Raw genomic sequence first — 25,135 nt, 5'->3', positions numbered from 1 at the left:
GTATGCCATCCATTATTTTCACAGGTTTATTGTGTTTTTTTGTTGTTCTTAAAACTTATCTAAATTAAGCATTTAAGACATTAAATGCCCTACGTACAAAGTAAAATAGAGAAATAGCATCTGTGGCGCAGTCTCCATTAATGATAATTAAATGCTGCGACAATTTTATTCTCTTATAGGACTCCGTTTCTATAATGCTTTATATCAAACACAATGAATTAAACTCTCACAGGAAAAATTAAAAAAAAAAAAGATATAGGTTAGTCTGCCCTCTAGTGTAGCTTACTGGTTCCTAAAATAAACTAGAAAAACGTGTTCTGGAAGCTGAATGAGCAATTCTGTAAAGATGGCAAGTTGCCATCTTCACCAGCACCAGATTTTCACAGCTCCCATCTCTTTGTGAGCTACAGACTTTTCTCGCATTAGGTCACAATTCTAACCTACTTTTCAAAAGAAACGCGTATGAACCACACCCTCCTGTACCCACACTTGCTTGAAGTCAGTGTTACACGGATAGCCTCGACCATGGTTCTTGCCATTTGCTGCCATTTCAAATAGGGATGCAAATAAATAAAAAGGCATATTTCTGAGTTTAGAAATGATGTCTTTAGGATGGGCTTCTGAAATGGTGATATTTGGTCTAAGAACTGTTACTAGTGTGAGCTAATCTCTTTGGGATGATCTGGGCTGTCTGCGTAACAAAGCTTTTGCTGCTGCAATACGGATCCCATGCGAGACTCCAGGGGTCATGTTAGCAGCAAAGAAACGTCTTTGTGTTCCCTGTTTTATATCTTCCTTTGAATTCTGCTTTAGAGTTAGAAACTGCAGTGCCTTGGGGATAGTTTTTGAAAAATCTGCAGTTTATATTCAACCACATAAAAACTCCCTTGTTTTTTAAAAGAAAGTCTAATTCTTGCAATTGGTGTACTTGTATAGGTCTAAAAGGTTTTCTGTTATACATCAATTTCAAAGTTATTTCAAAGAAATAAATACAATGTTAAATTGCCTTCTTAAAAAAATTTCAAAGCCCTATGTATATTTACCTGAAAAACTCAAATTTTCTGGTTGATCACAGTCTGGCCTATTCTTGCTTGCTCTTTCCACATGCCCTTTGTCCCTGTCCCAAACATATTTAGCTAAGTAGTGATCCTTTGTTTCTAGGCACCACCCCTCTCTCTCCCAATCACTACCAATTTCAGGAAATACCTGGTTATGACTTCCACAAATAAAAGAAACAAAGCAAACACCCTTTTCATATGTAAATTATATACACACATAAATATTCTAAAGTCTGCAAAACATAAGAATATGCTCCCATTTATATTTATTTATATTTCTGCTAGCAGGTCGGTTGGGCTAATGATGAACTAAATGGTACCCTTGCCTTCGACTGCATCATCACAGACGACCCAATTCAGCACAAGTGTAAGGACTTCCTTAAGCCATCAAAGTGGTTCCTTTACAACAGAAATGTAAATACAACTTAGATCTATTTTCTAATTATTAATCCCTGACAGTAAAATAACCACAGGCTTTTAGGCTCTAATAATATTTCTTAAGCTGAACAGAGAGAAATTAAAAAGGAGAGGCAATGTGAAGTAACAGAGCACTAAGAATCAAGAGACTTGGATTTTAATTGTGGTCCTGTCACCAGCTAGACTCTTAACTTGAGCAAATCACTTTACTATTCTGGAGCTGTCTTTTCCCCACCTGTGATAAGTGTGCGCTGGAGCTAGATTACATCAGAGGTATCTGAACTTTCATCACCAAACTGCCTTTTCTGATTATATCACTGCCTTCACATCCACATCTGTGTTTCAATGTGTTTTAGACTAAAAACATAACAGATCTAAGTTTACCAATCCAGAGACAGTGTTACCCAAATACCATGTTCTCACTGACAATGGTTCTCAGTCTAATCCACACCCATGACATGTTTACCATTTGCTGTACTGATTTTCCAGCTTGTTCTCTTTGCCCAAGTCTTTGAAAGACGTTATGAGCTTAATCATTGTCATGAAGAGAACATGAAAGATCGAAAACCCTCTGATTAGCGTTTTGCATATTTTTTTCTTAGAATTGCAAGAGCACGTAAAACTCACTTGTTCCCTATCAGCATTTCCCCTTTCCCCTTTAGTTTGCTGACATGTGATTTTCCAATCATTTTTGGAAATCTGAAACCTGTTAGAGATCACAGATGCCAAAATCTGCATGACTGCTATAGTTTTGGCAGAATCTGTTTTTTAAGACAGCAAAAGCAATAAGTAGAAATCTGTTTTCTTCTTATTCTATTCTTTTCCCTCAAAAAAAGTCTTTGTGGATGCATGGTGTTTAAAATTTCTAGAGCATCTTGGTTTAATCTGTTTTTGTTCTTAGTTCTTACTCAAAATAGCATTTGGGCTTTTCATCTTAAAAATTGCAAGCTTATTCCTGTTATCAGCTTCCACCAAGAGCTAGCTTCATGTTCTCTTTGTGATTCACTTTAATAAAACCAATCATCTAACTGTCAATGGTTGGCGGTAGTAAAAATATGTTTCTGCCAATATGAACAAGTATTTGACTAATCTGAACCCTAACCTGGCCAAGACTCTTAGCCTTCATGCCATTTAAGTCAGCTTCTAAAGAGGAAAAAGGAAAAAACCCCATAAAAGAGGTACAGCTTTATAAATACACATAGATAAAAAGAAGGGGATGCGACATCTGACTTCAGGCTTGGGGAAAGGGAAGCAGTTGAGGCCTTCAAGATTGGGTATAATTTTAATGGAAAGAAATGGGAGAGACACAGTGGGGCAGGAATATTAAAAGCAAATGTGAGGAGGTGAGAAAGGGACAGAAAGGTTGAAGAACAGCCTTTTCCTACTTCATCTCTCAGTTTTGAAAACTGTTATGAACTTAATGTGTGGTACCACGAGGAACTGAGAGATGAAGTAGGAAAGGTGATTTGTAGTTAGACTGGAGAGGATGTACGAGTGGGATATGGTCTGTACTTCATCGGTGAACAAAGGAGAGTACCCTGAAGAGAGAAACAAGGTCCACACAGGACCCGGCTCAAGCATGGTAGAATGGCACTACTAGACCCAGCCAGCTCCAGGAACCAGAGGGAGACTTAGAAAAACTTGAGGAAGGCACCTCAAAGCATAAGGCCCCTGGGATTGGGGCCCAGAGCAGGGCCCCTGAGATCCACATCTAAGGGTAGTGTTTCGAGGGACTTAGTAAGAAAGGAACAATGAGTCTGAAGAGTCCACACAAAGTGCAGACAGAGGCACTGAGGATGGCATCAACATTCTGAGCTTGGAGACTGAGCTCTCTCTGTAATGTCACTTGTCAGGAGCTACACTCTCCTTCTTAATGTCTGAGGCCATTTTTACCTTTGAGATCTTTCGACCAAACGAAATAACATAATTGTGACTGTGGCAAATTAATCTCTCTGTGCCTCAATTTTTTATCTGCAAAATGGGAATAATCAGTCTTTATATGTTTATTAAGAGCATTGAATTAATAATTGTAAATCATTTTGAACAGTGCCTGCCACAAAGTAAGTGCTTTTTAGTGGCTGTTAAATATATAATGACTTACTTTTTTAGAATCCTTCTTCACATGCAAGCAACATAAACAGAGGGGAGCTGAAGTACCTCACTGGTTATCAGAATATTAGAGCCTCAACATACGACCAGAGTACCTTATCCTTCTGGAAGCTCTTTCCTTCTCTTGGGAAGAGAGGCACAGGAAAATGGAATTTCGTCCTGCCTTAAATATCAGTCTTCATATAAATTTGTGTCACTTCCAATTAATGTTTTAGCCGAGAGCCAAGCTCAAATGTGTATTGTGTCTTGCTTCCCAGGGGCCTCTGCTGTTTGGCATGCCACTCATGTCCGTACTGGAAGACCCTGTAGCATGGGGTCCATGCCGCCATGAGGAGCATGCTCACTACATGTCCGTCTGCCCTTGTTAGATGGTAAGTTCCTTGAGGTCTGGGGCTGTATCATTTCCCTCTTTCTATTCCTCAGCAGTGTTCGCACTGTGTTTACATAAAGTACATATTTGCCAGTTCTTTGCTGAGCAAAACTGACTCAGGAACAGAATAGCAATGACATGTGTGTACAAACACTTTCAAGTAGATGAACTAGTTTTTTGGTTTTTTTTTTTTGTAAAAACCAGAAACAGTGTGAGAGTATCTGGCTGGGCTCTTCATCTGTGACAACATCTGAATCACCTATTTTGCTGGAAGACTAAACTTTTAACCTTAGCCCCACACCACAGCCCAATGTAACGATGTAAATGAAGCCATGTGGTCCAGTAGGCCTAACAAGTAACAGTCCCATTTCTTCTGTTGCTTTAAACTCTTGAAGTTTCACATGACTTCAGACTGTTAGAATTATTTGAAATATGTTTCCAAAGTCTTGACTCTGCCCTCTTTGGAAATAAGTCATATCCAGCTGCAGTTCCTGCCACGTTGTAGTATAGATGAAACACATTTAACTTTGTTTTCCATTAACATAGAAAAATCTAAGCTCTAAATCCTCAGCAAGCATCTATTATATCAGAGAGAGTTAAAGCAAAAAAGACGTCAGTAACAGATAGTTTAATTCCTTATTTTCCAAGATGAAGATTTATAAACAGCGAGATAAGGTAGCTGACTTACTTATCTGAATAGCTCAGTAGATTGCATTGTAAGAAATGTGCAGATGCCTGAGAAAACGAATTTTTAGTTCAGATATTATATATGGAATTTTCATCTGGGTATGAGAGTGTTAATATTAAGCTTTGTGGGTATTTTGTTGTTTTGTTGTTTAAATCCCCTTTTTTATTGACTTCAGTTATCTCATTGTCTCCTGGTTTTCCTCCTCCTTTTCTGAGTTTGCATCCTTTCTTTAGCGGTGTCCTAAACGTTGATCATACCAGGGATATGGCTCTATCCTACTCTCTTCATGCCAAACCTCTCTCGCTCTCGTTGAGATCAGCCTCCCACCCCCTGCCCTGCCACAAGTAGCTTCATCAACCACTGTACTTTAATGTCTTCTAAATGTCTATTTCCAACCTGACACCACCCTCCTGAGCCGCTGACTCTTCTGTGTTGAAGAACGTCTCCACTTGAATATCTTCCAAAAACGTCACATTCAGGATTCAATGAAAAGAACTTTAACATGGTATTGAGGATTCTCATAATTTGATCCTGGCCTTTCTCTAGGCTCATATTTTACGTCCCCTTCACTCACTGCTACCCGACCATTCACAGTAAACCAACTTGCTTTCCTTGAACACAGGTGTCCTTATCTGCCCTTGTTTCTTTGTATCTGGTGCACCTTCTGCCTGGAAGGTTAACTGGAAGGTTAACTCTCACTCAGTGTTCCAAGCACAGCTCAAAGTTTACCTCCTCCCAGATGTCTCCCTGCCTCCCAAATCTTCATCAGTGTTTCCCCTGTATCTTACATGTGATCCTGAACAAACTCTGCTGCATCAGTTATCCCAGTCCTACATTTATTAGGTAGTGAACCTCTTGATATTAGAAATAATATATTGAGCTCTGCTTCTGTAGAGCTGAGCTTAGAACCATTCCTGGCACGTGGTAGACTTTCAATTGATGGCTGTCAAATTATTAAAATGAAAGATAAATCTAAAAAGAAACCCAGACCCTTTTAAATCAGGTTATTTTTTACAATATTTTATTGTGATATAATTAAAAGCCTATGGGACAGTTGTAAGACTATTACAAAAAACTCTCATATATCCCTTATCCAGATACACTGATTGTTTATATTGCTTTATGATTCTCTCTGTATATATTCATAGTTTCTAAAGCATTTGGGAGTAAATTGAAAACATTGTGCCCTTTTACCTCTAAATACTTTAGTGTGTATGTTCTAGAAGCAAAGCTATTCTTTTATATGACCACAATGAAGTTATCAAAATCAGGAAATTTAACAATAATATAATACTATCATCTAAGTCTATATTCAAATCATCTATAATATCACTTGTTTATAGTTACTATTTTGCCAATAACATCTTTTATAGCTATTTTTTTTCCCTGACCCAAGATCCAATCCAAGAACAAAACATATTTTGCTGTTATTTCTCTTTCATCTCCTTGAATCTGGAGTTTCAGTTCCTCAACCTTTCTTTTTGTTTTCGACCTTGACATTTTTAAAGAATGCATCCTAGTTTTCTAAAACTGTCCTTTAATTTGGGTTTGTCAGATACTTCTAAATATTAAATTTGGTTTACGTATTTTTGCCAGAAGACCACTGAGGCGATGCTGCATCCTTCTCAGATGATATCACTAGATACATGATAACTGTCCCAGTATTGGTGATGATAGCTTTGATCACTTGGTTAAAGTTGTGTCTGCAAGTTTTCTCCACTGTAAAGTTATTATTTTCCTTTTATAATTAAGAACCATTAGGATGGATGAGACACTTTGAGACCATGTAAACATCTTATCTGTTGTGAAACTTTAACCTACTAATTTATTTTTTCATTATTTTATTTATAATAGTGTGGATTGGTTGATTCTCACTTTATTAGTGAGTTATAACTCATTATATTATTATTTTGATTCTCAAATTGTCCCTGATTTGCTCAGTAGGAGCCTCTTCAAACTGGTCCCTTTGTCCTTTTGACATTCCCCTATTATTATTTGTACACTTCTTTATTTTTTGGAACAAAAAAAAGATATTCTAGGCTAATTCCTTATTTTCCCTTGCATAGCACTGGAATTGTCCATTTACCAGGTTATTTCTTTAAAATCAGCTTTATTGATGCATATTACATACAATAAAATTCAACTTTTTAAAACTTGCAGTCCAATGTGTATTCTAGTTTTGTAACCACTGCCATAATCAAGTCATTTTCATTGCCTCAAAAATTTCCCTCTACCTGTCTGTTGTTATCCTCTCCTCCTCGACCCCTGGCGACAACTGATCTGCTTTCTGTCAGTGTAAAATTTTAGGTAAATGGTATTATACAGTACCCTCTCTTTTATGTCTCACTTCTTTCACTCATCGAAATGCTTTGGGATTTATCCATGTTGGTGCATGCATCAGCAGGCTGTTCCTTTATCTTGCTGAATTGTATCCCATTTTATGGCTACATCACAATTGGTTCAAGGTTATTATGAATAAAAATGCTATGAACATTCACATACAGTCTTTATGTGGACATAGGTTCTTATTTCTCTTGAGAAAACACATATAAGTGTTCGCTTTGCTTCCTGAGAAACTACCTAACTTTATCCATTTTGCATTCCCACCAGTGATGTAAGAAAGTTCCAGTTGCTCCACATCCTAACCAACAATGGGTATTGTCAATCTTTTTAACTTTAGCTATTCTAGTGCCTAAGAAAAAGTATTTTATTGTGACTTTAATTTGGATTTTCTTAATGATTAACAATGTTGAGCACCTTTTGGTATATTTATTTTCCATTTGTATGTCTTTTGGGGGAAGCGTCTATCCATATCTTTGCCCATTTTTTGAGTTGTTTCCATTCCTGTTATTGAGATAGAAGTGTTCTTTATTCTGGGTGTAAATTCTTTAACAGACATATGTTTTGAAAATGCTGTCTCTCAGTCTATGGCTTACTTGTTCATTTATAAAACCATGCCTTTTGAAAGGCAAAAGTTGTAATTTTGATGAATTTCAATTTATTTATTTCATTTTGCAGTTCACTATTTTGTGTGATAAGACATTTTTGTCTACCTAGGTCACAAAAATTTTCTCCTACTTTTTTCTAGAAATGTTATATTTCTAGCTCTTATGTTTAGGATTTTCATAAATATTTCAGGTTAATATTTGTATATCATATTAGGATTTTTTCTCCATTTGGATATCCAATTGTTCCAACATCATTTCTTAAAAATATTATTTTTTCTCTATTAAATTATTTAGCAACTTTGTCAAAACTCAATTAACCATATATGTATATATCTGTAATTAGACACTATTTTGTTCCATTAATCTACATAGTTATCCTTTAACTAATACTGCACTTAACTAATACTGTCTTAATTACTGTAGCTTTGTAGTAATTCTAAAAATAAATATATAAATCTTCCAGCTTTGTTCTTTTTCAAAAAATTTTTGTAGGTACATCATTTACATTTCCATATACATTTTAAAAACAGCTTAGCAATTCACATGCAAAAAAATGGTGCTGAGATTTTTACTGGAATATCTTCAATTTATATATCAATTTGGAGAGGATTGACATCTAAAATTTATTCAATTGTCTGATTCATGAAATGACATAGCTCTTCATTATTTATGTTTTTTAAAATGTTCTTTCATCATTGAGTTTTACTTTTCAGTACACAGGTTTGTATATAATTTGTTAAATTTACTAGTAAGTATTTCAGTTTGATGCCATTTACATGGCATTTTACAATTTCTCTTTCCAGTTGTTTGTGACTTATATATAACAATTAAATTGAGTTTTAAACATTGACTATATCCTTTGACCTTGCTAAACTCCCTAATTATTTCAAGTAGTTAAAAAAAAAAAACAGATTTATTACTTACTGTCTGTAAATAGAGTTTTACCTCTTCCTTTTCAAGCTGTGCATGCATACATATTTCCTGTTTTTCAACTAATTTCACAAGGACCTAATAAGAAGTGGTGGCATCAGATAGATAACCAGCTTTGTTCCTGATCTTAGCAGAAAAATATTCAGGCTTTCACAATTGAATATTAGCTAAAATGCATGTGGATTTTTTTTTTTTTTGGTAGATGTTTTTGTTAGATTGAGTAAATTTATTTAATCCTAATTAGCTAGGAATTTTTAAAAATCTTAAATTGATGTTAACTTCTGTCAAATCCTTTTCCTGCATCTACTGAAATTATACCCACACACCCCTACACTTATATATAGTGGACTAAACTGATTAATTTATAAATGTAAATATCAACCATATTTTTCTGGTTTTAAAATCTCTTAGTCCTAACCATACTCTATTATCCATTTTACATATTCCAAGAAATTAAAAAATGTTTGTTGTTGTTTGTTCTTTTTAATGTTCAGATAGGTATTGCTCTGTAGTTTTCTTTCCTTGTATTGCTCCTGTCTGGTTTTGGTATCAGAGAAATTCCCCTCAAAAAATGAGTTAGAAAATACTCTCTCCTCTTGTTTCCTTCACAACATTGTCTAAAAATTGTATTATTTCTTCATTAACTGTCTGGTAGACTTCACTAGTGAGGTCATTTGAACCTGGGATTTTTTGATGAGGAGGTTTTTAACTACGAAATCAATTTATTTACAGGTTATAGGACTATTTAAGTTATGTATTGCTATTGAGTAAGTTCTGGAAGGTAGTATATTTCAAGAAATTGGTTCATTTCCTCTAAGTTGTCACATTTATTGGCATAAATTTTTTCGAATATTCTTTTATTATCTTTTTAATTACATTCTATAGGTATGTGGTGATATCCTCTCTTTCATTTTTGATATTGGTTATTTATGTCTTCTGCCTTTTTTCTTCATCAATCTGGATATAAGCTTATCAACTTTATTTTATCAATTTTTCAAAGAACCAGCTTTTTATGGTTTCTACTTTATCTTACTCTTTATTATCTCTATCCTCTGCTTATTTTACATTTAATTTGCTCTTCACAGTTTCTGGAAGTAAAATTTTAAATCGCTGATTTAATTATTTTTAGTACTATCATTTAATCTTATAAATTTTTTTCTAAGTACTTCTTTAGCTCTATCCCACAAATTTTTATATGTTGAGCTTTTGTTATTGTTCAGTTATAAATTGTCTGACTAATTTTTGACCCATGGGTTATATGAAAGTGTGTTGTTTCATTTCCAAGTATTCGGAAATATTTTCATACATCATTTTGCTTAGCAATTTCTACTTAATTTTACTGTAATCAAAGAATATACTCTATACACTTTAATACTTTTAAATTTGTTGATATTTGGTTTATGAATCACCATATGGTCTATCTTAATGAGTGTTCCATGTGTGCTGAAAAAAGAATGTGTGTTCTTTTGTTGGGTAGAGTATTCCATAAACATCAGTTAGGTCAAGTTGTTTGATAGTTTGTTCAAGTCTTCTCTCGCCTTACTGATTTCTTTCTTTGTTCTATCAGATTAATCAGAAAGGAATGTTGAAATTTCCACCTATAAATGGAATTTGTCTATTTCTGTTTTCAATGGTATCATGTTTTAGTTCATGAAATTTAACATTCTTTCATTAGGTGTACATAAATTTAGCTTTGTTATTTCTTCTTGATATATTGATCTGTTTATTATTATGAAATGTCCCTATTTATTCTTGGTAATATTTCTTGTTCTGAGTCTATCTTGTTTAATACTAATATAGCTATTCTGAGTTGTTGGGTTTTTTTTAATTAGTGTTTGCATAATGTCTTTTTCTATCCTTTTACTTTTAAACTATCTGTTTTTATATATAAAGTACAAATCTTTCAGAGCATATCATTAGGTCTTATTTTTTATCCAAAACAACAGTCTCTTCCCTCTAGTAGGGAACTGTGGACCATTTTCATTTAATATAACTATCAATATGGTTAAGTTTTAATCTACTGTCTTGTTTTTGATATTAATTTATCTCAGAAATTAGTTCTTTGTTCTTTTTTTCCCTTTTTCTCTCTTACTTTGTCTTGAGTATTTTTATATTATTTCGTTTCTTTTATTGACTGTTTAAGCTATAACTATTTGTTGTATTATTTTAGTAGTTGCTTTCAGTTTTACAGTATACATCTTTAACATATTACAGTCTACCTCCCAATAATATTACATCAGTTTATATATATTGCGACAAACTTACTACGGTAAACCTTCATTTCACCCTTCTTCCCTTTTATCATTGGCATATATTTAAATTCTACATGTTATAAACCCTGAAAAACATTGTTATTATTCTTGCTTTATATAGTCAATTACCTTTTAATAAGATTAAAAATGAGAAGCAAATATTTTTAAACATATATACATAGTTATTATTTCTGCTGTTGCTGCTCTTTACTCCTTTGTTAAAATCCAAATTTCCATCTGGTAGCATTTTCTTTCTACCTGAAAAAAACTTTCTTTAACATTTTTTTAATTTTATTAGGTCAGCTGGCTATGAATTTTCTCAGATTTGGTTGAACTGAAAAGTCCTTATTTTGCCTTCATTTTTGAAGGATACTTTTAGTAAGTATAGAATTCTAGGTGCAGTATTTTACTTTAGCCCTCTACGAATGCTGTTCTATTGTTTTCTTGCTTATATGTTTTCTGACAAGAGGCTCTATAATTCTACATAATTCAGCATTGGGTTTATCAGACTTGGTCATAAGTGGTAGAATGATGGAGAGGAATAGCTCAGATGGATGATGAATCCATATCTGAAGTAACTCTGTTAGTAAACGTAGGAGTAATCAGAAATTGGTTTATGAGGCTAGGGGCAGTAGAGTGGTTGACGCATAGAATGATTTCTGTTGGCTGCCGCCTCAAGTCTTAAAAATTCTCTTCCTAAGGACAGGTGTACTTGTCTAGGAACTGAGTATAACCACCAGTGTATATGATATGAATTAACTATACATGGTATCAAGACAAACAGCCCATGTTGATGCTTCTAATAGACATGAGAATTACACAAGAAAAAAGAAAACTGAAAATACGGCTGTAGAAAAGTAAAACTAATGACATCAATTTATGAGGATTATCGATATACAATAATCTATGCATCTTATGTATCAGATTAACATTTTTGAAAATTCAATTGTTTTCCATCAATTCTTTTTATGACTGCTTATGCTTTCACTGCTTATATTCTAATATTTTACATTTAATACCAATACCGAAACAGTAAGGGAATAGAATTTCCCGTCTTCATATGAAAATATAGTGAATAAAATGACCCTTCTTTTGTGATTTAAGATTTTATCATTTTTCCACGTTTACAATGCCAGTAGCCATTCTCACTAAAGTAGTTCAAATTTAGATATTTTAAGGCACTGGACAAACTTCAGTGGACATAAATATTACCTAGAGAATATGTTTAAAATGCAGGTTCCCTGTTCCTCTCCAAACATTCTGATTCAGCAAGACAGAGTACAGCCCAAGAGCAAGTGTGAACAAGCATCCTTCTGAGAATTTGTATACAGGTGATCTGAAGAGCACACTGGGAGAACCACTGTTGGGTTTGAATTGATCAAAGGTACATGCAGCAAGTTAATGAATGCAAATCAGTTATTTTTCCTAAAAGAAAGCAAGATTTGGGGGGAAATTAAGTCAAGCTTAGTTTTATCATCTTTTACCCAGAGTAGTATTTCAAATGATTGCTTATAATTGTGATTGGATGAAGTATCAGACTCTTCACATACATATCTTTGAGGTAGGTGTTATTATTTCCTTTTATGGCAATATATGGCTGAGAGATGTGAAGTAACTTGTCCAAAGTTACATAGCTAATAAATGTGAGAGCTGGAATTCAGCCCCAGAGCTATATGATTCAAAACCCACGCCTCTCTATAGCCTCTGCCTACCCCTCCTCAGGTTCCCTCTGTGCTGTTTTCAGGGACAGAAATCAGAAACTTGAGAGTTACCACCTTAGGAGTAACTGACATATCTAGAAAGTCCCTTATTCTTATCTTGGAAACGTATGTTATTAAAATAAAATAAATAAAACTAAGAAAAATAAGGCTGTTATTCCTGGAAGGGTTAGCGGGGGAAAAAAAACTTTATAGAATCAGAACATGCTGATTAATACTTCTCTCCCAGTAGTTATCTTTTTAGTATTGTTATTTACTGTGAATTTCTCTAATTCGAGGTACGTCTTATTTATCTCTGACTAGCCACCACTACCAAAATCACATTGATAAATTTCCCTTTGGATGCCAATGGCTTCTAAGAAATGTCTCTACAAATATCACTATATATATATATGTATATTACATATATAGTTTTTTATTATTCTTTTATTAAATATATTGGGATGACATTGGTTAATAAAATTATATAGGTTTCAAGTATACAATTCGATAATACATCATATGTACATTGCATTGTGTGTTCACCATCCAAAGTCTAATCTCCTTCTGTCACCATATTTTTGACCCCTCTTACCCTTATCTACCTCCCCACTTCCCCTTTCCCTCTGGTAACCACTAAACTGTTGTCTGTGTCCATGAGTCTCTGTTTGTTTGTCATGTTTGTTTGTTGTTTTCAGTTTTACATCCCAAAGATGAGTGAAATCATATGGTTCTCGACTTTTTCTGTCTGATTTATTTTGCTTAGCATGATAATCTCAAGATCCATCTATGTTGTTGCAAATGGCAGTGTTTAGTCTTTTCTTATGGCTGAATAATATTCTGTTGTATATATGTACCACACTTTCTTTATCCAATCATCTGTTGAAGGGCACTTTGGTTGTTTCTATTTATATTTCTAAGAGATTTGGTTGAGGACCTTGTTCACTAAATCTCAGTATGCTCTATATGATACTCCACAAACTAATTTTTTTTTCAAATTCAAGTTTCAGGAACACTTTAATATTCTTTCTTCTTATGAACAGTATGAATTATATATCTTTGTATATTTGTTTTTAGTATTGCTTTGATTTCTAGGAAGTCAAGCACCAAATTTGTGGCTCAGCTTTATAACTGTGTATAGCCTAAATGTTCCTGCTCAATTTATGTCATTGATCTTGGCCTTATATTCTAATTTATATTTTCGCATTTATGTTTCTTTTTATATTCTATTTAAATTTATATAATCCTGTAGGTTATCTCGAGTATGTTGTGAAACAAAGTAAATTATAAATAGAATCCCATTACCTAGCTGTATTACTTAATATTACACTAGTTTCTCTAACAGATAATCCCTCAAATCTTAATACAGTAAAGTTATATTTGTCAATCATATTAATCTTCTTGGCTAGTAGCTTTCCACACGGTTACTCAGGGACCCAAGCTCTCTTCACCTTTAGACTCTCCCTCCTGCAGGCTCCTTTAGACATTCTGATTCAACTAGTATATGGGGATAAGACTGGAGGAAGGCACCTCCACTCTCACTCAAGTTTCACCATCGAGAACTAGAAACTAGTCCCCTTCTATGAAAGGTGTGTTGGAAAATCTAGACCCTGGGTGGGCAGCAGCCTCCTAGCACTCAGCTCTTTTCTATGGAAAAGGAATACAAATCTTTGTCGATCACCTAACTATCCCTGTTCCTTATTTAAAAGGTGTTCCAAGACATCTGTTGGGTGATCTAAATGGATGCTTGCACAGCTAGAACCTCCATATTTGACAAAAGAGCCATTCAGTGTACACTGGCCCATGGACCTCGCATTAGTATTTGCTAATCAACATGTATGTAGTGTTTACACGGTGGTGTTTATGAGCTAAATTTCTTAAATAAAACATACTAAAGTCAAGTGTCTTGTGTGACCTCAAACTGCCAATCAAAATTTCTTGGTCATGGTCATGTAAGTCAACAGAAGGTATCTGTTAATGACTGGCCTCCAGTTATTTAATGGAGAACTATGGCCAGTAGGCTGAGCAGATGGCTAAGGGAGCTTGGGATACATGGACCATGAATACAGTTGTCAGCGTAGGGGCAAAAGCTCTGCAAAAGTCATCTTGGTCCCTCTCATCTAGCAAACAAAAACAAACAAAAAATGACATGGAGAGCCTAAGTCTGAACAGCAAACATAGGCCAAAAAACAACCAATTATCACATGAGAAAGACTAAGAGTCCTTGAGTTTTAATCTCTAGGGTTGCAACAACTTAACAGCAAAGTGAATTTTCTGAAATGTCAGATCTTTATATTTTAGGTCAAATTCTGAACATACACAGATACAGCCTTGCCTAACTATGTCATTAGGATCTTCAACATTCCCTAATACTTCTCCAAACACAGTTCTCTTCCCACATTAGGTCCTACTTCTTGTTAAAAATTCTTTTGGTTTAAAGGAAAAAACTGTCAAAAATATCCCTTCCTACTTTGCTTCCTTAGAGAATCCCTTAGAAACCTCATCTTATCTGGGCTTATTTCCAAAATTATTGCTCCCAATTCTCTGCTCTTATCCAAGAAGACATAGAGATGTTTCTCTGGGAGTTTTCTATAGCTACAGTGATAGGATTTATCATGAGTTTCCTTGAATTGTATATGGTTTCACAATTCACAGTTCAAAAATCTTTGCATATATATTATTTCATTATATCTTTACAGTAGTCCTATAAAATAGGGAAGTTATTATTTCCATATTACAGATGAAAAACTAGAATTTTAAGGAGTTGGGTTAGTTTACACACAGTAAAGTCGTAGAATGACTATACATCCCAGTTTTCCCAAGACAGTCTTGGTTTGTGCCTGTTGTCCTGGTATTAATAAGACCCCCTTCCACCCTCAAAGTGTCCCAATTTGGACAATAAATTATTGTCAGGGTGAATCCAGGACCAGAGCATAGTTCCTCTGACTCATGGTTTAGTGCTCTTTCCGCAACATCAAGTTGTTTCCAACAATAAACATAAACATCAAAAGGGTGATGGGCACAAGATCCCGCCCCCCCGCCCCATTCTAGGTTACTAGAAATTTATAGAGCAGAATGTTTAGTCAAGCTGAATGGAGCCATGATTCTCTCTTTCTAAGAACTGGGATAAAGTAAGCAAGTTGGGATAAAGAAAGGAAAGTTGTCCTTTCTTTAACCTCAAGGTAAGCTCCAACATTCATTCTAGGTTTGGAAATCATGTCAGTTCAATTTACAACTAAAGTGAAGGAAAGTCCAGAGATTTTCCCCAGACTCATGAATTTACTGCAATTATTCAACCCAGGCCTTCTGCAGAGCTATGCAACTGCCAGTCTCACACTGCTTCTATCATCTACTGAGAGGGTCCATTAGTGACACAATTTCCTCATTGTTCCCCATAACGTTGTACAAGGCCAGAGCACAGCATATTTTTCTTTCTCCAGTTAGTCAGAGCAGACAATTTAGTGGCAATTAATAACCAAGTCATTTGCTGCTACATGCCGGAAATAATGTCGCTAACGATCTGTGAGTAACTATCAGAACCGACAATAGAGATCTGGAAGCCGAACCGAGTCAGGAATGCAGCAAACAGAAGGGATGTGCTCTACCTTACAACTTGTTTTCCTTCCGCTTCTTTACACTTGTCACTGGATAGATGTCCTAGCGTTCAATTCCTCTCTCCATCTGCACACCTTTAGAAGGAAGTGGCTCCCCAGGAAGCAGGGAGGGTGAACATCTCAAACAAACGGCAATAAAAAGTCAGTTCACATAGTCAGAATAGACTTCTGTCTGAAGGAAAAGGCAGCGCTTGAGCTTTTTATGAAAAGTACCTTTGTTCTGATAGATTTTCAAGAACACAAATGTATCTTCGCACTTTTGTCATTATATTTATGAACTGTAAATCCTCGTTTTATGGAAATGTTCCAGGATTTCAAACTCCTAAATCAACCTGGTAAATCTCCAACCTCAAGAGTTCAATTCAAGGAGGACCCCTTCTAAGACACTGACATTTTATAGGGAACTTCAGGAAAAACAAACAATGAGAGTTTTCACTGAACAATTTTTGGTACCCTAAAGGCTTGTCATGGGAGACAGCTAACATGTAAAAGGAATAAAGACTGCTGCTGACATTGCATTTTCTGAGCCCCAGGTCAATATGATTTAAACAATAACAGTAAGATGGTCTCTTGGGAAATTAGATCTGGGACCCCTAACAAACCACCATTGTTTCCTTAGAGGAGTATTTTACTTTTATATCAGGGTATCATGATGTTGGATATACAAGTAAACTTTTGAAAGGGAGAAAAATGACTCTTACAAAATCCATTTGCAATTGCAAAGCACTTTATAAATATTGTAGGCTTGAGGTTTCACCTACACTCTCAGAGAATGTCCCATTATTTGCTGGACACAGTCCTGTTATAGTGGTTGTATCTCCATGAGCTGTGTGCCAGCTTTTACTAATGACGCCATTTCAATACACCCAGCCTCACTAATGTTTAGCCAGCTGGTAGTCCACGTCAGCCAATCCAAATATTTCATTGTTGGATGAAATAGTATCACAAGCAACCGCAGGTCTCAGGCATGTGAATTTTATTAAGGCTTATTCCACAGACTAGGCAAAACAACATAGAGCAATTCACCCTGAGTTGCTGAGTGAGACTCATTGCAAACGATTTCCACACATTCACTGAACAATGTCCAAGAAATCGTGGTCTTCATGGAATTTTGGGTTGTGGAGGTATGTAGGAGTGCTTAGGGTCCTGAGAGCCAATAGAAACCACAGCCTTTTCTGGTAATCGGAAGGACTTAGTTCATGAAGTGCTTCCTAGAGGTGGAGGCAACTGCCTCTCAATGCCCTAAATAGAAAAGATACAAAGAAACTATGTAATGAAATACATGGTCTTTTTCTTCAATGTATAGTGATGGCTGTGCCAAGCAGTTATGCCCTACTTCTGAAAGTCTATCCCAAGCTTATTTAATGGCATTATCAGCAGGGTGCCCTATACTCATTCCTACATTTGCCATTTTTTGTGCTCTTGAATGAAAGACTTCCCTTTCGTATGCCCCTGTGGAAGCACATCATTTCCCACAGCTCATGCTTCTCCTATCATAACTGCTTTGGGGAATGCCTTTTTCAGCCACTTGAGACTCAGTGCTGGAAAAAGAATTCTAGGACTGTCCTTATATCTACTTTAATGTGCCCAGTGATATCACCAACACAGAAGAAGAGTGAAACACTTTTATCAATTTTTTTGAAGAGAGAGTGAAGAATATTGCAGGGATATTGGACTTAGACGGTCAATTCAAACTCAGAAAGTGCATAGACCACAGACCACATTGAAATTAAATATTAGTGTCAGCTAGTAGGGGAACAGTCACAGCGAGGATGCTCAAACAATAAAATTGGTTTTGAAGAATCAGTGAGATGTTGGCTACACAGTGCAGCTAAAGCCACGATTCAACCATGGGAGACTATTGCCCTTTGGAGCTACTTACCTGGGAGGTGGCTGGGCACACTCAGTGGGGCTAACCATTCTTCATGCCCATCAGGGTGATGTCTCAGATTCAAAATTTTGTATCAGCCTGCCTGCTATTTTTTTTATTTTTATTATGTATTCATGAATCTTGCCTCTCTACCCAAATTATAGTCACTTTAAGGTCATAAACTATGTAAAATATGTCCTTTGGATCCCACATAAAACATTTCAGAGTACTGAGCATAGAATCAGTACCCAATAACTATTTATTGAAAAATAAATGTAATGATGTTGAAGAAAAGAGCAGGAAAATCCATGTATCCAATAGGCCATGAGTCCATGAGGGCAGAAACTGAGAGCTTTGCTAGTTACTGGTGTATCCCCAATACCCAATACAGATATACTTAGTGCATTTTTTGATTACATAAGATGTGTTGATTGAATTAATAAATTCATTTTACGATTTTTATATATTTTACTTATGATTCTATGTATTAATACATAGTATGCATTTTCCTATTCAGTAACTATTCTTCTATAACTGATTTTGTAATAGTTGCATTAATGGACTATGACTTATTTAACCAATATCCTAGACTTGTAAGTACTTTCCATTTTTTTCATCTCTCTCATCTTGCATTCTCTTTCCTTTCTTCTGATGACCAGACTCTAAAAGTTCACATAGGAAAGACTTTAATGTATTCTCTAGAAAGAGAGCCAAATAGCTTCTGAGGACAGTTTTGTTTTATTTTGTTTGTTTGTTTGTTTTGTTTTGTTTGTTTGTTTTTAAGAAAAATTATAAAGTTTTAATCAGCTTTTTTGTTTTACATTATTTATTTTAAACCTTTTTATTTTAACATAATTATAGATTCATATGCAGCTGTTATAATAGAGAGATCCTGTGTCTCCATTACCTAATTCCCCCATGATAAAATCTTGAAAAACTATAGTACAGTATCATAACCAGGATATTGATATTGATACATTCTAGATACTGAGCATGTTCATTACCGCCAGGATCTCTCCTGTTGTGATTCTATAGCCACATCTTCCTCCCACATGCCCCACTCCCGCCTTAAACCCTTGCAACCACTAATTTGTTCCCCATTTCTATGTTTTGCCCTTTCGTGAATGTTATATAAATGGAATCATACAGTTTGTAAACTTTTGGAATAGGCTTTTTCACACAGCATAATTATATGGATATTTGCCCAGGTTATTTATTGTTGTAGCCTGTTTTTTTCTCAGTACTCTTTCTAAGTAGTATTCCATGGTGTGGATCTACCAGTCTTTTTAACTGTCCACCCATGGAAGGACACCTGTGTTGTTTCCAGTTTGAGGCTGTTATGAACAAAGCTGCTATAAACATTCATGTACAGGTTTTTATTTGAACATAAGTCTTCATTTCTCTGGGATAAGCATCCTAGAGGGCAAAGAAAATTGCTGGATTGTATAGTAGTTGCATGTTGAGTTTATTAAGAAACCGGCATACTGTTTTCCAGAATGTTTGTATCATTTTACATTCTTATCAGAAATGTATGAGTGATTCAGATTTTCCACATTCTTGCCAGCATGAAGTGTTGTCATTTTTTGTTTTAGCCATTCTGATCGGTGTTCAGTGATATTTCACTGTGGTTTTTTCTTAGTAAAATTTATTTTTTAGAGCGGTTTTAGGTTCACAACAAGATTGAGTGGAAAGTACTTTTTCTCACATATCCCCTATCCTTACATATGCAGCTTTCCCCACTATAGACATCCTGCACCACAGTGATATATTTGTTACAGTTGATAAACCTACATTGACACCTCATTATTAACAAAGTCCATAGGTTACATTAGGGTTCACCCTTGGTGTTGTACATTCTATGGTTTTGACAAATGTATAATGACTTGTATCGACCATTATGGAATCATTTGGAATAGTTTCACTGATTAAAGATCTTCTGTGTTCTGCTTATTCATCTTTTCCTTTCCCTAAACCCTAGCAATGCTGACCTTCTTACTGTCACCATAGCTTTTCCTTTTCCAGAATGTATAGTTGGAACCATATCACATGTAGCCTTTTCGGCCTGGTTTCTTTCACTTATAAATATGCATTTTAAGTTTCTTCCATATCTTTTCATGGCTTGATAGCTTATTTCTTCTTAGTGCTAAATAATATTCTATTATCTAGATGTACCACACTTTATTTCTCCATTCACTTAGAGGACATCTTGATTGCTTCTAAGTTTCAGCAATTATGAATAAAGTTTCTATAAATATTCATGCGCAAGTTTTTGTGTGGACCTGAGTTTTCATTTCTTTTCAGTAAACACCAAGGAGAGAGATTGCTGGATTATAAGGTAAGAAACTGTCAAACTGTCTTCCATAGTGGCTGTGCCATTTTGCATTCCCATCAGCTACAAATTCCTGTTGCTCCACATCCTCATCAGTATTCGTTTGTCAGTGTTTTGGATTTTGGTCACTCTAATAGATATGTAGTGGTATCTCATTGTTTTAATTTGAATTTCTCTGATGACATTTGATGTGGAACATCTTTTCATACACTTATTTGTCATCTATATATCTTCTTCAGTGAGATGTCTATTAAGGGGTTTTGCCCCTTTTATAATTAAGTTGTTTGTTTTCTTATAGTTGAGATTTAAGGATTCTTTTTCTATTTTGGATAAAAATCTTTTATCAAATGTGTCTTTTACAAATATTTTTCTCCTAGTCTGTGGCTTGTTTTCTCATTCTCTTGACATTATCTTTCACAGAGCAGAATTTTTAAATTTATTGATGTCTGGTGTGGAGGAAAGACTATTCCATGACTTGACTACTGCCTGAGTACTGCTGGACCTGCCAGCTAGATCTGGGGCAGAACAGAGATTGCTCACATAACTCCCCTCAGAGAATGTCTGAATCACCCCTCCTCTATGCCTCACAGCATGCTGGTTTATGTTGGTTCTTAAAAGAAGCCATTACCCTACCCAAGGCAATCATGATAGGAGTTTTTTCCTTTTCTGTGGTGAGTCAGGCCCCAGTACCCCTATTCATCCTGCCCTGTACTATACAACCATGTAGCACCTGCTGTGCTTCATGGAAGATATCCATGTCATCTTGCTGCCACCCAGAATGCATCTCATATGGAACTTCTCTTAAAAAACTCTTGTGGTAATGATAGAGTTGTCAGCCCCTTCCTTGGTCTCTTGGCTCCAGGAAATTTTACGTAATATCTGGCCTATGAATCATTTCTTTCATAGATAATGTTTTAGATATTGTATCTAAAAAGTAATTGCCCTACCCAAAGTCATCTAAGTTTTCTCCTATGCAGTAGTCCCCCTTATTCACTGTAAATACGTTCTAAGACTCCAATGGGTGCCTGAAACCAAAGATAGTAACTAATCCTATATATAGAATGTTTTTCCCTATGATATAGACATACCTATGATAAAGTTTAATTTCTAAATTAGGCACAGTAAGAGATTAACAGCAATAACTAATAATAATTAGAACCTATAACAATATACTGTAATAAAAGTTCTGTGAATGTGGTCTATCTCGCTCAAAAATATCTTATTGTACTTATTCACTCTTCTTGTAATGACGTGAAATGATAAAATGCCTATGTGATGAGATGAAGTGAGGTGAATGAGATATTTTTTTAAGTAAAATAAGGGCTATTTGAACACAAATACCATGATACCTCAACAGTTGATCCAGTAACTGAGATGGCTACTAAGCAACTAAGGTGGATTGTGGGTACACTAAACAAAGGGATGATTCACGTCCAGAGAAGGAAGGAGTATGACTGCACAAGATTTCATCATGCAACACAGAATCTCATGCAATCCAAAACTATTGTTATTTCTGGAATTTTCTCTTTCATATTTTTGAACTGTGGTTACTGAAACCATGGAAAGCAGCACTGAGGATAAGCGGGGATGACTGTATTATCCTCTAAGGGTTTTAAGGCTCTAATAAAACCCCAACAGGTTAGGCTCTGATAATTGCAGTTTCTCCTATGGATAGGCTTCATTAAGGACAGAATGCTCAAGCTATCTCAAAATGGTTACTTTTCCCCTTCTCTTGCCAGAAGCATGAAGGGATTTCTCTGCTATTCACTGTGAGAAACTGGTAAACTCTTGGAAGTAAAACTCACAAAAGTGCTGGCCCCAGCTCCCTCTAACTGGGTTGCTCTAGAGTTTTTAACTCTCCAGCATGTCCACGCTGAGCCTCCAGCAATTCATCAGTTACAATTCAGAAGCACTGGCTCCCGTGGAGGCTTCTGCTTGTGGATATCTGCTCAAATAAGTTGTAATTCTCTCTATCTGTCTATCTGTCTTTCCAGTATTGGCGACAGCACTTCTGCCCATAATCTTACTTCTCTGATAGATCTAGCAAGAGTTGTTGGTTTTTGTTTGTTCAGCTTTTTACTTGTTGTTAAGACAAAGTAACAACTTCTAAGCTAGACCAGAAATTGGAAGTCTCTGGTTGAGGTTTTAATTTGCATTCCCCTAATGGCTAATGATGTTGGCCATCTTTTCACATGCTAAGGACAGCCATTAACTTTTAACCATAGCTAACTTTTCTAACTAAAAAAAAAACCTAAAAGCCATTTTACTCTTAAAAAGTTTTCACTTAAAGAAATTAGACTACTCAGAGATCTAGAGTCATGTGTCTGCTGGAATGATGACCAGTGCCATTTACTTGTTATTGAGTGCTCCTGAGGGTGAGAAAGGTATCCTGTTCAGTAAGAACAATGATGATTATCGAATTGCATTAATCTATTGAATAGATGACTCAGAGCTTGACAACAGAACTGTAGGTAGAAAGTACATCACTTTCTTATTTCATGGAATTAATAGAAAGACGTCAAAAGGCAGGTTAATGAAAGGTAGTCCTAGGGGAACATAATTTTAAATCTCTAAAATCTCCAATAAAACATAGAACTGTGATCCCCATTACGGCATAATTCATTGTTGTACGTTTCAGGACATTGCAAGTGAAATAAGAGCTCCAACTACCACAGATTTTAAAAGCTAAAAATTATTGTATAACGGAAATGTTTGTCCTATCATGGTCACAGTATTACACATGGCTTTCATTGTGTATAAAGCAAATATGGCAAATGCGATCTCATTACATCTCAGCAGTCGTTTTCCTGATTCTAATGACTTATTTCTCACTTACCTGGACTTCCCAAATGTACATCTTAACAGTGAGTTTTCAAGTACGTGATATTGTTCTCTAACAACTGGAAATTATTTAAATATTCTTGTTGTTGTTTTGTAATTAATTTGGGCTTTTTCATGAATATATACTCATCAGCTTGAATTTAACAACTTGAGAGAGATCCAGTCACTCCGTAGAGTTCAAGAATTGCAGCTTGTTTTATCAGACACATAAAAGCCAGGCTAACCGAAAACACATGTAACACAGGGTCAAATCAGAAAAGGCAGGAGGGACAAGAAATGTAACCAATTGCAATTGCCCCCTCCAGCCCTAAGGAGATTTTTGAGGGTTCTGGTCGAGCAGCCTGTTGTGTACCCATATTAGTCACCCATTTCCCACTACACACATACTATCCAATACAATGGATGCACTTGGTTCTCCTGCCAGTTTATTTTTCATTTGTTCCTTCTTCTTCTCCACTGAAGTTCTGTCTATTTTTTGTTTTGTTTTGTTTTTGGAGATTTTGAGGATAACATAAGCTTATAAACATGGGCAGTAGATTTTAGGAAGAAAATATGTAAGGATAATGTAAGCTATGAAAATAATTTTAAGTAAGGATGTTTGTAGAATTCTAATATCCTAGGAGGATGTAGATAAAAAATTAATACCAACTCAAACTGAATGGCGATAACCCTAGTTGCCAATCTAATATCTATTCTTCCTTTCTTTTTTCCTACAAATAATTTTCCTGCCTCCCTTGCAGGTAAAGGTGGCAAATAAGATATAAGCAGAAAGTATTCAGTGATATTTCTGACAAAGCATTTTTGCAGTGAAGTGATAATTATCACATCTTGGACTCATGATAAGAAAGCAAAGAAAATCTTAGAGAACTGAGCTAAGACATCTTAGAAGTGCTGAACCAAGCCAGCAAATGCCTACCTGGATATCTTATTATTTGAGGAAAATAAACTTTTGTGTGATGAAGTCACTTTTATTGAATATTCTGTCATTGGTAGTAGAACCAACCCTTGTAGATACCTTTGGTATTAGAAAGGATTCAAACCTCATTGGCTGAACTTGAGGAGAAAATGTAACTCTTATTTAAAAAGAACTAAATAATTTTATACTTATCCTCAATAGAGAAGAATATTTTTTATTAATATGTAAAAATATAAAAGATGTTTTATGCTGATATACACAAATTTAGAAATAGAAATAAGAATAAAGTTAGGACTGAAAAAAACAAAGTGGGAGATTCATGAGCTGTCTTTGGAATGATGAATCAACTTGGTAATTTGACCAACTGGAAGAGACCAATTTGGTCAGAGGTAACATGTAACTTCTGTTTTATGAGCTCAAACTAAAACTATTTTTGGTTCTATTTCTTTAACAAAAAATCATCAGATTTTTATGAAATCCCAGAAGATCCTGAATAGTCAAAGCAATCCTGAGGAAAAAGAACAAGGCCCAGAGGTATCACACTGCTTGACTTCAGATTATAATATAAAGCAACAATAATCAAAATAGCATGATATTGGCAGAAAAACAGACACACAGACCAATGGAACAGAATTGAGACCCTAGAAATAAACCCGCACATATATGGGCAAATAATTTTTGACAAAGGAGCCAAAAAGGTACAATGGAAAAAAGAAAGCTTCTTCAATAAATGATGCTGGGAAAATTGCAAAGCCACATGTAAAAGAATGAAACTACACTGCTATCTGTCACCACATACCCAAATTAACTCAAAATTGAACAAATACCCAAATATAAGATATGAAACAATAAATTATAAAGAAGAAAACATGAATATTCATGGACCTTGGATTTAAAGAGGATTTTATGAATTTGACCTCAAAGGCAAGCGAAGCGAAAGCAAAAATAAATAAATGGAACTATATCAAATTAAAGAGCTTCTGCACAGCAAAAGAAACTATCAATAAAACAAAGAGGCAACCAACTGAATGGGAGATGATATTTGCAAACAACACCTCTAATAAGGGGTTAATATCCAAAATATGTAAAGAACTCA

The sequence above is a fragment of the Pteropus vampyrus genome, unplaced genomic scaffold, assembly GCF_000151845.1.
Source record: "Pteropus vampyrus isolate Shadow unplaced genomic scaffold, Pvam_2.0 Scaffold11, whole genome shotgun sequence".
NCBI classification, from domain to species: Eukaryota; Metazoa; Chordata; class Mammalia; order Chiroptera; family Pteropodidae; genus Pteropus; species Pteropus vampyrus.
This window is presented reverse-complemented; position numbering follows the sequence as displayed.